Here is a 14,533-nt window from a genome sequence, read left to right as displayed (position 1 = left end):
AATTAACAGTAACCATTACACTAAAGAGTTCCAAAAGAAGAATGCATTTTCAAATGTCATATGTGTATATATATATATATACACAGTGTTGTGATGATGTGCAAATAGTTAAAGTACAAAAGAGAAAATAAACATAAATATAGGTTGTATTTGCCATGGTGTTTTTCACTGGTTGCCCTTTTCTTGTGGCAACGGGTCACAAATATTGCTGCTGTGATGCTAGTATTTCACTCAATAGATTTATGAAATAAGTTTATCAAATTTGGACTTGTTTAAGCTTTCCTTAAATTTGGGTCAGACACAGTGGTCAGGTATTATGCCACTGTGTACTCTGCTTACCTGTCAAATAGCTTGTTTGCTGGTTTTTTTTGTAAATTCTTTTCAATGTGTCAAGTAATTATCTTTTTGTTTTCTCATGATTTGGTTGGGTCTAATTGTGTTGCTGTCCTGGGGCTCTGTAGGGTGTGTTTGTGTTTGTGAACAGAGCCCCAGGACCAGCTTGCTTAGGGGACCCTTCTCCAGGTTCATCTCTCTGTAGGTGATGGCTTTGTTATGGAAGGTTTGGGAATCGCTTCCTTTTAGGTGGTTGTAGAATTTGATGGCTCTTTTCTGGATTTTGATAATTAGTGGGTATCGGCCTAATTCTGCTCTGCATGCATTATTTGGTGTTCTACGTTGTACACTGAGGATATTTTTTCAGAGTTCTGCATGCAGATTCTCAATTTGGTGTTTGTCCCATTTTGTGAAATCTTGGTTGGTGAGCGGACCCCAGACCTCACAACCATAAAGGGCAATGGGCTCTATGACTGATTCAAGTATTTTTAGCCAAATTGGTATGTTGAATTTTATGTTCCTTTTGATGGCATAGAAGCCCTTCTTGCCTTGTCTCTCAGATCGTTCACAGCTTTGTGGAAGTGACCTGTGGCGCTGAGGTTTAGGCCGAGGTATGTATAGTTGTGTGTGCTCAACGGCAACGGTGTCTAGATGGAATTTGTATTTGTGGTCTGATTTACTGTCAGGGCCCAGGTCTGGCAGAATCTGTGCAGAATATCTAGGTGCTGCTGTAGGCCCTCCTTGGTTGGGGACAGAAGCACCAGATCATCAGCAAACAGTAGATATTGGACTTCAGATTCTAGTAGGGGGGGGCCGGGGTGCTGCAGACTGTTCTAGTGCCCGCGCCAATTCGTTGATATATATATATATATATATATATATATATATGTTGGAAGAGGGTGGGGCTTAAGTTGCATCCCTGTCTCACCCCACGGCCCTGTGGAAAGAACGTGTTTTTTTGCACATTTTAACCGCACACTTGTTTGTTTACATGGATTTTATGTCGTATGTTTCCCCCCAACATCACTTTCCATCAATTTGTATAGCAGACCCTCCTTGAACAAAGCATGAGAAGACATTGCCTTTTGTTTTGGTTTGTTTGTTGGTTTGTCAATGCAGGGTGAATACGTGGTCTGCCGTATGGTAATTTGGTAAAAAGCCAATTTGACATTTTTTTTTCAGTACATTGTTTTAGCTGAGGAAATGTACGAGTTAATGATAATGCAGAGGACTTCCCCAAGCTTGCTGTTGGCTCATCCCGATGTAGTTAATGGAGTAAAATGTGTCTCTACTTTTTGTGGATTGGGGTGATCAGTCCTTGGTTCCAAATATTGGGGACGATCCTAGAGCTGAAGATAATGTTAAATAGTTTAAGTATGAATGTGGTCTGTATTTTTTAATTTAAGATAACAACTCCACATGCCTTTTATTTGTATTTTGTCCTCATCCAATGTAATTGGAGAATCCACTGGGTTCTTGTCGTCTTTAATAGTTGATTCTAAGATTTGTATTTGATCATATCAACTCAGCAAAAAAAAACATCCTCTCAATTGCATTTATTTTCAGCAAATTTAACATGTGTAAATATTTAAGATTCAACAACTGAGACAAACTGAACAAGTTCCACAGACATGCGACCATGTATTTGATCGTGTTTTTGTTGTTTATTGTTTGTTTTAGGGCCAAAGAAATTGGAGAAGTGGTTTATCCATACATCTCTGTTTTTGACAGAGAATTATTTGTTTTAGTGTCCAATTTTCCCAGAAGTGGTTCGAGTGGATTCTTAAATTACATTGAGCTGATTTCTGACGTGCTGTTCCTTCTTTTTGTGTAGTCTATTTCTGTATTGTTTTAGGCGTAAGCTCCGGTTTTCTGGGTCTCGATGTTTTTGGTTGGACAGGTTTCTTTTTTATTTTTTTACAGGTTTCTTTTTTATTTTTTTACCTTTATTTAACCAGGCAAGTCAGTTAAGAACAAATTCTTATTTTCAATGACGGCCTAGGAACAGTGGGTTAACTGCCTGTTCAGGGGCAGAACGACAGATTTGTACCTTGTCAGCTCGGGGGTTTGAACTCGCAACCTTCCGGTTACTAGTCCAACGCTCTAACCACTAGGCTACGCTGCCGCCCCTATTTCTTTCTTAGGTTTTTTTCATTCTTCATCAAACCATTTTTAATTTTCTTAGGTTTTCTGCTTCAAATTTGTAGATTATTTAAGGGGTCTGAGAGATCAAATATACTGTTCAGGTTTTCTACTGCCAAGTCTACACCTTCACTATTAGTCAAACATTTTGTCCAGAAAGTTGTCCTTAAGGGATTGAATTTGTTGTTACCTAATAGTTTTTGGTAGGTTTCCACACCACATTCCTTCCATCTATAGCATTTCTTAATAGTATTCAGTTCCTTTGGCTTTGATGCCTCATGATTTGAGTATTGCTCTGTTCAAGTAGACTGATTTTTTTTCTGTTGTGTCAGTGGGCTGACTGAACGCTCTGAGAGACTCTGGGTTGAGGTCAGTGGACTGACTGTGAACGCTCTGAGAGACTCTGGGTTGAGGTCAGTGATAAAGTAGTCTACAGTACTACTGCCAAGAGATAAGCTATAGGAGTAGCCTATAATTGACTATGCACAGTACCAGCGTGCAACAAAGCGACCCGTTTGTTGGTTATGTAGTTGTTATGGGGGTGGGAATGCTGTCACCTGCAGGCAGGTGTTTGTCCCCCTGTGTGCTGAGGGTGTCAGGTTCTGGCATTTAGGTCGCCACAGACTAGTACATGTCCCTGGGCCTGTAAATGATTGATCTCTCTCTGATGTAGCGTAGCGGGGAACAATGCTAATGACGGCCTTTTCCTCATTAACCACCCACTTTACAGGGAAGCAGAGAGACACACAGTAAGAGTTTCACACTGGGGAGGGAGCAGCACATCATTGCTAATGACTCCCTCACAGGAGGAGCAGATTTAATAAGCTTTAATTACTCACCAGTGCCTCTCGAACACTGGGGTCCAAATAGGCTGAGGAGTGTTCACACTCGTAATAAATGTGTCATTTAGTAATGGACAATTTAGAGGACAATCAGCTGTATTATATTAGCTCTGAGGAGAGAGGACAATCAGCTGTATTATATTAGCTCTGAGGAGAGAGGACAATCAGCTGTATTATATTAGCTCTGAGGAGAGAGGACAATCAGCTGTGTTATATTAGCTCTGTCTGAGGAGAGAGGACAATCAGCTGTGTTATATTAGCTCTGAGGAGAGAGGACAATCAGCTGTATTATATTAGCTCTGTCTGAGGAGAGAGGACAATGAGCTGTATTATATTAGCTCTGGGGAGAGAGGACAATCAGCTGTATTATATTAGCTCTGAGGAGAGAGGACAATCAGCTGTATTATATTAGCTCTGAGGAGAGAGGACAATCAGCTGTATTATATTAGCTCTGAGGAGAGAGGACAATCAGCTGTATTATATTAGCTCTGAGGAGAGAGGACAATCAGCTTTGTTATATTAGCTCTGAGGAGAGAGGACAATCAGCTGTGTTATATTAGCTCTGAGGAGAGAGGACAATCAGCTGTATTATATTAGCTCTGAGGAGAGAGGACAATCAGCTGTGTTATATTAGCTCTGAGGAGAGAGGACAATCAGCTGTATTATATTAGCTCTGAGGAGAGAGGACAATCATCTGTATTATATTAGCTCTGTCTGAGGAGAGAGGACAATCAGCTTTGTTATATTAGCTCTGAGGAGAGAGGACAATCAGCTGTGTTATATTAGCTCTGTCTGAGGAGAGAGGACAATCAGCTGTGTTATATTAGCTCTGAGGAGAGAGGACAATCAGCTGTATTATATTAGCTCTGTCTGAGGAGAGAGGACAATGAGCTGTATTATATTAGCTCTGGGGAGAGAGGACAATCAGCTGTATTATATTAGCTCTGAGGAGAGAGGACAATCAGCTGTATTATATTAGCTCTGAGGAGAGAGGACAATCAGCTGTATTATATTAGCTCTGAGGAGAGAGGACAATCAGCTGTATTATATTAGCTCTGAGGAGAGAGGACAATCAGCTTTGTTATATTAGCTCTGAGGAGAGAGGACAATCAGCTGTGTTATATTAGCTCTGAGGAGAGAGGACAATCAGCTGTGTTATATTAGCTCTGAGGAGAGAGGACAATCAGCTGTATTATATTAGCTCTGTCTGAGGAGAGAGGACAATGAGCTGTATTATATTAGCTCTGGGGAGAGAGGACAATCAGCTGTATTATATTAGCTCTGGGGAGAGAGGACAATCAGCTGTATTATATTAGCTCTGGGGAGAGAGGACAATCAGCTGTGTTATATTAGCTCTGAGGAGAGAGGACAATCAGCTGTATTATATTAGCTCTGAGGAGAGAGGACAATCAGCTGTATTATATTAGCTCTGAGGAGAGAGGATAATCAGCTGTATTATATTAGCTCTGAGGAGAGAGGACAATCAGCTGTATTATATTAGCTCTGAGGAGAGAGGACAATCAGCTGTATTATACTAGCTGATCTGAGGGCAAACCTTGAGTAGAACTGCTGTGCTGCCTGGTAGGAGACAGACCGTTCAATGAAGTTAACTCTGTTCTGAGGGCAAACCTAATGCAGTACATTTCTAAATGTGATCATAAAATGTGTCACTTGCTGCTTTGGTTCACATCTTAAGTTCAGGGGTCGTTAGTCACGTTCTGCCTCCGCCATGCAAGACCAAACAAACTGCAGAAGGACTGTTGCAAAAATTCTGGTATCTTTCCCCGACTTCCCCAGTTTTCCAGAAATCCTAGTTGAAGGTTTACAGTTTTCCTGCTGCCCTCCTGATTCCGGGGAGTCTTCCAACCGGAATTTCCGAAAACCCCTAATAATGTTGGGAAAGACTTATTTGGTTGTTTAAAAGTGGTGAGCAGGGAACAGAACAGCAATGTTATCTGAAATGGATGTAAAGATGGGCAGTTCTTCCCTTAACTAGAGGGGGAGAAAAGAGTGAAAGATTGAGGAGGGGAGTGATGGAGGGGGGAGGGGTGATGGAGGGGGGGGGATGGAGGGGGGGGGGTGATGGAGGGGGGTGATGGAGGGGGGAGTGATGGAGGGGGGGGTGATGGAGGGGGGGGGGTGATGGAGGGGGAGTGATGGGGGGGGTTGAGGTTGGGAGGGGATTGAGGGATTGGGGGTGGGAGTGAGAGTGATTGAGGGGGGTGAGTTGAGGGGGGTGAGGGATTGAGGGGGTGAGTGAGAGTGATTGAGGGGGGTGGAGGGAGACTGGATTGGGAGGGGGGGAGTGAGAGAGTGATTGAGGGGGGTGAGTGAGAGTGATTGAGGGGGGTGAGTGAGAGTGATTGAGGGGGGGGTGAGTGAGAGTGATTGAGGGGGTGAGTGAGAGTGATTGAGGGGGATGAGAGAGTGATTGAGGGGGGTGAGTGAGAGTGATTGAGGGGGGTGAGTGAGAGATTGAGAGGATTGAGGGGAGGTGAGTGAGAGTGATTGAGGGGGGGGTGAGTGAGAGTGATTGAGGGGGGTGAGTGAGAGTGATTGAGGGGGGTGAGTGAGAGTGATTGAGGGGGGGTGAGAGTGATTGAGGGGGGTGAGTGATTGAGAGGGGTGAGTGAGAGGAGGGAGTGAGTGAGTGATTGAGGGGGGGGTGAGAGATTGAGTGATTGAGGGGGGGGTGAGTGAGAGTGATTGAGGGGGGTGAGTGAGAGTGATTGAGGGGGGTGAGTGATTGAGTGGGGGTGAGAGTGAGAGGGGAGGAGTGTTGAGGGGGGTGAGAGTGATTGAGGGGGGTGAGTGAGACTGATTGAGGGGGTGATTGGGGGGGTGAGAGTGATTGAGGGGGGTGAGTGAGAGTGATTGAGGGGGGTGAGTGAGAGTGATTGAGGGGGGTGAGTAGAGTGAGAGGGGGGTGAGAGTGATTGAGGGGGGATTGAAGGGGTGGTGATTGAGGGGTGAGTGATTGAGGGGGGGTGAGTTGAGGGGGTGAGTGATTGAGGGGGGTGAGTGAGTGAGTGATTGAGGGAGGGGGGGTGAGTGAGTGATTGAGGGGGGTGAGTGAGAGTGATTGAGGGGGGTGAGTGAGAGTGAGGGGGGGGTGAGTGATTGAGGGGGGTGAGTGAGAGTGATTGAGGGGGGTGAGTGAGTGATTGAGGGGGGTGAGTGAGGGGGGTGATTGAGGGGGGTGAGTGATTGAGGGGGTGAGTGATTGAGGGGGGTGAGTGAGAGTGATTGAGGGGGGTGGGTGATTGTGAGAGTGATTGAGGGGGGGTGAGTGATTGAGGGGGGTGATTGAGGGGGGGTGAGTGAGAGTGATTGAGGGGGGTGAGAGTGATGAGGGGGGTGAGTGAGAGAGTGATTGAGGGGGATTGAGGGGGGTGAGTGAGAGTGATTGAGGGGGGTGAGTGAGGAGTGATTGAGGGGGTGAGTGAGATTGAGGGGGGGTGATTGAGGGGGGTGAGTGAGAGTGATTGAGGGGGGTGAGTGAGAGTGATTGAGGGGGGTGAGTGAGAGTGATTGAGTGGGGGTGAGAGAGTGATGAGGGGGGTGAGTGAGAGTGATTGAGGGGGGTGAGTGAGAGTGATTGAGGGGGGTGAGTGAGAGTGATTGAGGGGGGTGAGTGAGAGTGATTGAGGGGGGTGAGTGAGTTGAGGGGGGGTGAGTGAGATTGGGGGGGGTGATTGAGGGAGGGGGTGAGTGAGAGTGATTGAGGGGGGTGAGTGAGAGTGATTGAGGGGGGTGAGTGAGAGTGATTGAGGGGGGTGAGGAGAGTGATTGAGGGGGGTGAGAGAGTGAGACTGATTGAGGGGGGGAGTGAGAGTGATTGAGGGGGGTGAGTGAGAGTGATTGAGGGGGGTGGGAGTGAGAGAGATTGAGGGGGGGGTGAGTGAGGGGGTGAGTGAGAGTGATTGAGGGGGGTGAGTGAGAGTGATTGGGGGGGTGAGTGAGTGAGATTGAGGGGGGAGTGAGAGTGATTGAGGGGGGTGAGTGATTGAGGGGGGTGAGTGAGTGAGTGAGGGGGGTGAGAGTGATTGAGGGGGGGGGTGAGTGAGTGATTGAGGGGGTGAGTGAGAGTGATTGAGGGGGGTGAGTGAGTGAGAGTGATTGAGGGGGGTGAGTGAGAGTGATTGAGGGGGGTGGGGGTGAGTGAAAGTGATTGAGGGGGGGGGGGTGAGTGAGAGTGATTGAGGGGGTGAGTGAGAGTGATTGAGGGGGGTGAGTGAGATTGAGGGGGGTGATTGAGGGGGGGGTGAGTGAGAGTGATTGAGGGGGGTGAGTGAGAGTGATTGAGGGGGGGTAAAGTGAGAGTGATTGAGGGGGGTGAGTGAGAGTGATTGGGGGGGTGAGTGAGTGATTGAGGGGGTGATTGGGGGGTGAGTGAGTGAGAGAGTGATTGAGGGGGGGTGAGTGAGTGATTGAGGGGGGGGTGAGTGAGAGTGATTGAGGGGGGGGTGAGTGAGAGTGATTGAGGGGGGGAGGGTGAGTGAGAGTGATTGAGGGGGTGAGTGAGAGTGATTGAGGGTGATTGAGGGGGGTGAGGAGAGGGAGTGAGAGTGATTGAGGGGGGTGAGTGAGAGTGATTGAGGGGGTGAGTGAGAGTGATTGAGGGGGTGATTGAGGGGGGTGAGTGATTGAGGGGGGGGTGAGTGAGAGTGATTGAGGGGGGTGAGTGAGAGTGATTGAGGGGGGTGAGTGAGAGTGATTGAGGGGGGTGAGTGAGAGTGATTGAGGGGGGTGAGAGTGATTGAGGGGGATTGAGGAGTGAGAGTGATTGAGGGGGGGTGAGTGAGTGATTGAGGGGGTGAGTGAGAGTGATTGAGGATGGGTGTTATTGAAGGAGGGAGTGAAAGAATGATTGAAGGAAGGAAGGAGGGAGAGAGAATCTCAGGCAGGATTTGAAACACCAGAACAGGGGTTGTGGGTAGATTGCCCAGTGATCCCTGCTCCACCAAGTGACTAATGTCAGGGTAATACTGGCAGCAGTCCGGTAACACCACTGTAATGAAAAACACCAGGAGAGACCATATCAGAGGGCTCCTCCGCATAGCAGAGTTGAGATTAGCATCAGCGCTAGCAGGGAGGAGTGAATTTTCAGGTAGAGATTAGCCTGTGCGCTAAGGAAGTGAGTACGAGATTAGCCTAGGCGCTAGGGAAGTGAGGTAGAGATTAGATTTTGCGCTACCAGTAGAGAGTAGGGTAGATTAGCCTCGATGCTAGCAGTGTGGCTGACACTGGGACTGAGGGGGAGGCAAGGCTTTAGTGTAGCTGATTATTAGAAGCCTGGCGCTCTGCACTGCACGCTCCACACTGATTGAGGCTCTGGTGAAGTGCTTTGTAGCTGTAGTGTGGCACAGAGATGTCCTTTAGATGGAGTCTGCTTCAGACAGTGGGTAACGGAAGTCATCCACAGGGGAATCTGCAGGGCAATATGTATTTATTGAGATTCTAAATCATTTCTAACTCTGAAATAAGTTCATTTTTAAAAAGTAAAAGACTTGAAGTCTCTGTTGCTTGTTGCATTTCATTAGTTTAATTCTGTTTTGGGGAGGAAAACAGTGACAGCTTCCTACTGACCTCTTACACAACATGACCAAAAGTATGTGGACACCTGCTCGTCCAACTTCTCATTCCAAAATCATTGGCCATTAATATTTAATTTGTTCCAGACCATTATTCCTCCTCCACCATAATTTACACTATGCATTCGGGCAGGTAGGGTTCTCCTGGCATCCGCCTAACCCAGCTTTCTTCGTCTGACTGCCAGATATATAGACGAGGGCATCCTTGAGCTGTGATCGATATGGACGAGGGCATCCCTGAGCTGTGATCTATATAGACGAGGGCATCCTTGAGCTGTGATCGATATGGACGAGGGCATCCCTGAGCTGTGATCTATATAGACGAGGGCATCCCTGAGCTGTGATCTATATTGACGAGGGCATCTCTGAACTGTGATCGATATAGACGAGGGCATCCCTGAGCTGTGATCGATATAGACGAGGGCATCCCTGAGCTGTGATCTATATTGACTGACGAGGGCATCCCTGAGCTGTGATCGATATTGACGAGGGCATCCCTGAGCTGTGATCGATATTGACGAGGGCATCCCTGAGCTGTGATCTATATTTACGAGGGCATCCCTGAGCTGTGATCTATGTAGACGAGGGCATCCCTGAGCTGTGATCTATATTTACGAGGGCATCCCAGATCTGTGATCGATATAGACGAGGGCATCCCTGAGCTGTGATCTATATAGACGAGGGCATCCCTGAGCTGTGATCTATATTTACGAGGGCATCCCTGAGCTGTGATCTATGTAGACGAGGGCATCCCTGAGCTGTGATCTATATTGACAAGGGTATCCCAGAGCTGTGATCGATATAGACGAGGGCATCCCTGAGCTGTGATCTATATAGACGAGGGCATCCCTGAGCTGTGATCTATATTGACAAGGGTATCCCAGATCTGTGATCGATATAGACGAGGGCATCCCTGAGCTGTGATCTATATAGACGAGGGCATCCCTGAGCTGTGATCGATATAGACGAGGGCATCCCTGAGCTGTGATCGATATAGACGAGGGCATCTCTGAGCTGTGATCTATATCGACGAGGGCATCCCTGAGCTGTTATCTATATCGACGAGGGCATCTCTGAGCTGTGATCGTTATCGACGAGGGCATCTCTGAGCTGTGATCTATATAGACGAGGGCATCTCTGAGCTGTGATCTATATAGACGAGGGCATCCCTGAGCTGTGATCTATATAGACGAGGGCATCCCTGAGCTGTGATCGATATGGACGAGGGCATCTCTGAGCTGTGATCGAAAAAGACAGGGGCATCTCTGAGCTGTGATCAATATTGACGAGGGCATCTCTGAGCTGTGATCTATATTGACGAGGGCATCTCTGAACTGTGATCGATATAGACGAGGGCATCCCTGAGCTATGATCTATATTTACGAGGGCATCCCTGAGCTGTGATCGATATAGACGAGGGCATCCCTGAGCTGTGATCTATATTGACGAGGGCATCCCTGAGCTGTGATCTATATTTACGAGGGCATCCCTGAGCTGTGATCTATGTAGACGAGGGCATCCCTGAGCTGTGATCTATATTGACGAGGGCATCCCTGAGCTGTGATCGATATAGACGAGGGCATCTCTGAGCTGTGATCGATATAGACGAGGGCATCCCTGAGCTGTGATCCATATAGACGAGGGCATCTCTGAGCTGTGATCTATATTTACGAGGGCATCCCTGAGCTGTGATCTATATAGACGAGGGCATCTCTGAGCTGTGATCGATATGGACGAGGGCATCTCTGAGCTGTGATTGAAAAAGACAGGGGCATCTCTGAGCTGTGATCAATATTGACGAGGGCATCTCTGAGCTGTGATCTATATTGACGAGGGCATCCCTGAGCTGTGATCTATATTGACGAGGGCATCCCTGAGCTGTGATCTATGTAGACGAGGGCATCCCTGAGCTGTGATCTATATTGACGAGGGCAACCCTGAGCTGTGATCGATATAGACGAGGGCATCTCTGAGCTGTGATCGAAATAGACGAGGGCATCTCTGAGCTGTGATCTATATTTACGAGGGCATCCCTGAGCTGTGATCTATATAGACGAGGGCATCTCTGAGCTGTGATCTATATAGACGAGGGCATCCCTGAGCTAACCCTAACGCTCTAACCACGAGGCTACCTGCTGGTTACTGGCCCAACACTAACCACTAGGCTACCTGCTGGTTACTAGTCCAACACTCTAACCACTGGGCTACCTGCTGGTTACTGGCCCAACACTCTAACCACTGGGCTACCTGCTGGTTACTGGCCCAACACTCTAACCACTAGGCTACCTGCTGGTTACTGGCCCAACACTCTAACCACTAGGCTACCCTGAGCTGTGATCTGGCCCAACACCCTCTAACCACTAGGCATCCTGAGCTGTGATCTACTGGCCCAACACTGAGCTAACCACTAGGCTACCTGCTGGTTACTGGCCCAACACTCTAACCACTATGCTACCTGCTGGTTACTGGCCCAACACTCTAACCACTAGGCTACCTGCTGGTTACTGGCCCAACACTCTAACCACTAGGCTACCTTTGAGGAATGGGAGATTCGATATAGACCAATAGTTTTTATTTTGAGGAATGGGAGATTTGATATAGACCAATAGTTTTTATTTTGAGGAATGGGAAATTCGATATAGACCAATAGTTTTTATTTTGAGGAATGGGAGATTCGATATAGACTAATAGTTTTTATTTTGAGGAATGGGAGATTCGATATAGACTAATAGTTTTTATTTTGAGGAATGGGAGATTCGATATAGACTAATAGTTTTTATTTTGAGGAATGGGAGATTCGATATAGACCAATAGTTTTGGCCTTTTCAAAGACTTTAGTACACGTCCAGAGGATATGGTTGATTATTTTCAACATGGCCAAGCACAGGAAGTAGCTCTTTCAGTCATTGGAATGAGTTCCATCAACATGGATTAGCACAGGAAGTAGCTTTCAGTCATTGGAATGAGTTCCATCACCATGGATTAGCACAGGAAGTAGCTTTCAGTCATTGGAATTAGTTCCATCACCATGGATTAGCACAGGAAGTAGCTTTCAGTCATTGGAATGAGTTCCATCAACATGGATTAGCACATTGGAATGAGTTCCAGCTCTTTCAGTCATTGGAATGAGTTCCATCAACATGGATTAGCACAGGAAGTAGCTTTCAGTCATTGGAATGAGTTCCATCAACATGGATTAGCACAGGAAGTAGCTTTCAGTCATTGGAATGAGTTCCATCAACATGGATTAGCACAGGAAGTAGCTTTCAGTCATTGGAATGAGTTCCATCAACATGGATTAGCACAGGAAGTAGCTTTCAGTCATTGGAATGAGTTCCATCAACATGGATTAGCACAGGAAGTAGCTTTCAGTCATTGGAATGAGTTCCATCAACATGGATTAGCACAGGAAGTAGCTTTCAGTCATTGGAATGAGTTCCATCAACATGGCCAAGCACAGGAAGTAGCTTTCAGTCATTGGAATGAGTTCCATCAACATGGATTAGCACAGGAAGTAGCTTTCAGTCATTGGAATGAGTTCCAGAAGGTAGCTGATACAGGATTAAAACACTTGAGTGTCTCCATTGAACCTAGCTACCGGCAGTTCTGCACAGACTCAGGACAACTGAGTTTTGGAGAAATGCACATATTCAATTAGAATATTACCTGCCATGACTACAAGGTCCGATAGGAATTCAGGGAATTCAGTGTGGAACGTTGTATATGGCCCAGGAGGCCTGTAAACAGTAGCTATAAAAAGTTATTGAGTAGACTGCATAGATTTCATTACTAGAAGCTCCAAAGATGAAAACGCAATCATTTTATACCCCCTCTCTCATCCCTTCATCCTTCCCTCTTCATCTTTCGTCTGTCTTCATCTCTGCTCCCTCCCCTCCCCTCCTCCCTCTTCCTCACCATCCTCTCTCTTCCTTCCCATTAAACGTTGTATCTCTCTGTGTAAACGGTAAGAGCGTGGCAGTGCAGCGAAGTGCAGCTGTCTAATTGATGTTGTCTTATTAATGAACAGACAGCGCTGGGACATCACTCCGAATTAGCTTGTCTTATAGCTGGAGCACACAGCACCGCGTCGTGTCACAAACAGAGATAATTAGAGCACTGTGTGTGTGTGTTTTTAATTATCCCTGTCACTCATTAAGACTAGAAGATAGTCCACCTGGAGAGTGTCTTCACCACAGGGTTCTGAGAGTCCACCTGGAGAGTGTCTTCACCACAGGGTTCTGAGAGTCCACCTGGAGAGTGTCTTCACCACAGGGTCTAGATAGTGTCTTCACCACAGGGTTCTGAGAGTCCACCTGGAGAGTGTCTTCACCACAGGGTTCTGAGAGTCCACCTGGAGAGTGTCTTCACCACAGGGTCTAGATAGTGTCTTCACCACAGGGTTCTGAGAGTCCACCTGGAGAGTGTCTTCACCACAGGGTTCAGAGAGTCCACCTGGAGAGTGTCTTCACCACAGGGTTCAGAGAGTCCACCTGGAGAGTGTCTTCACCACAGGGTTCAGAGAGTCCACCTGGAGAGTGTCTTCACCACAGGGTTCAGAGAGTCCACCTGGAGAGTGTCTTCACCACAGGGTTCACCACCTGGAGGGTTTCACCACAGGGTTCAGAGAGTCCACCTGGAGAGTGTCTTCACCACAGGGTTCAGAGAGTCCACCTGGAGAGTGTCTTCACCACAGGGTTCAGAGAGTCCACCTGGAGAGTGTCTTCACCACAGGGTTCAGAGAGTCCACCTGAGAGTGTCTTCACCACAGGGTTCAGAGAGTCCACCTGGAGAGTGTCTTCACCACAGGGTTCAGAGAGTCCACCTGGAGAGTGTCTTCACCACAGGGTTCAGAGAGTCCACCTGGAGAGTGTCTTCACCACAGGGTTCAGAGAGTCCACCTGGAGAGTGTCTTCACCACAGGGTTCAGAGAGTCCACCTGGAGAGTGTCTTCACCACAGGGTTCAGAGAGTCCACCTGGAGAGTGTCTTCACCACAGGGTTCAGAGAGTCCACCTGGAGAGTGTCTTCACCACAGGGTTCAGAGAGTCCACCTGGAGAGTGTCTTCACCACAGGGTTCAGAGAGTCCACCTGGAGAGTGTCTTCACCACAGGGTTCAGAGAGTCCACCTGGAGAGTGTCTTCACCACAGGGTTCAGAGAGTCCACCTGGAGAGTGTCTTCACCACAGGGTTCAGAGAGTCCACCTGGAGAGTGTCTTCACCACAGGGTTCAGAGAGTCCACCTGGAGAGTGTCTTCACCACAGGGTTCAGAGAGTCCACCTGGAGAGTGTCTTCACCACAGGGTCAGAGAGTCCACCTGAGAGTGTCTTCACCACAGGGTCTAGATAGTGTCTTCACCACAGGGTCTCCAGAGAGTGTTTTCACCACAGGGTCTAGAGTCCAGTGTCTTCACCACAGGGTCTAGAGAGTGTCTTCACCACAGGGTCTAGAGAGTGTCTTCACCACAGGGTCTAGAGAGTCCACCTGGAGTGTCTTCACCACAGGGTCTCCACCTGAGAGTGTCTTCACCACAGGGTCGAGAGTGTCTTCACCACAGGGTCTAGAGAGTGTCTTCACCACAGGGTCTAGAGAGTGTCTTCACCACAGGGTCTAGAGTCCACCTG

The 14,533-nt window shown here is 47.6% G+C and overlaps 1 long non-coding RNA gene across 1 annotated transcript; it reads right to left on the bottom strand.

The window, feature by feature from the left end:
* Positions 1 to 12,895: 12,895 nt before the first annotated feature.
* LOC127907386 (uncharacterized) lies at positions 12,896 to 14,181 on the bottom strand. Its single transcript, XR_008064313.1, has 3 exons — positions 13,696 to 14,181; positions 13,545 to 13,658; positions 12,896 to 13,477 (listed from the first exon to the last, which is right to left on the bottom strand). It is a non-coding gene; the product is annotated as an uncharacterized LOC127907386 (long non-coding RNA).
* Between the last annotated feature and the right edge of the window lie 352 nt (positions 14,182 to 14,533).

Source organism: Oncorhynchus keta, chromosome 14 (genome assembly GCF_023373465.1).
Source record: "Oncorhynchus keta strain PuntledgeMale-10-30-2019 chromosome 14, Oket_V2, whole genome shotgun sequence".
Taxonomy (NCBI): Eukaryota; Metazoa; Chordata; class Actinopteri; order Salmoniformes; family Salmonidae; genus Oncorhynchus; species Oncorhynchus keta.
This window is presented reverse-complemented; position numbering and strand designations above follow the sequence as displayed.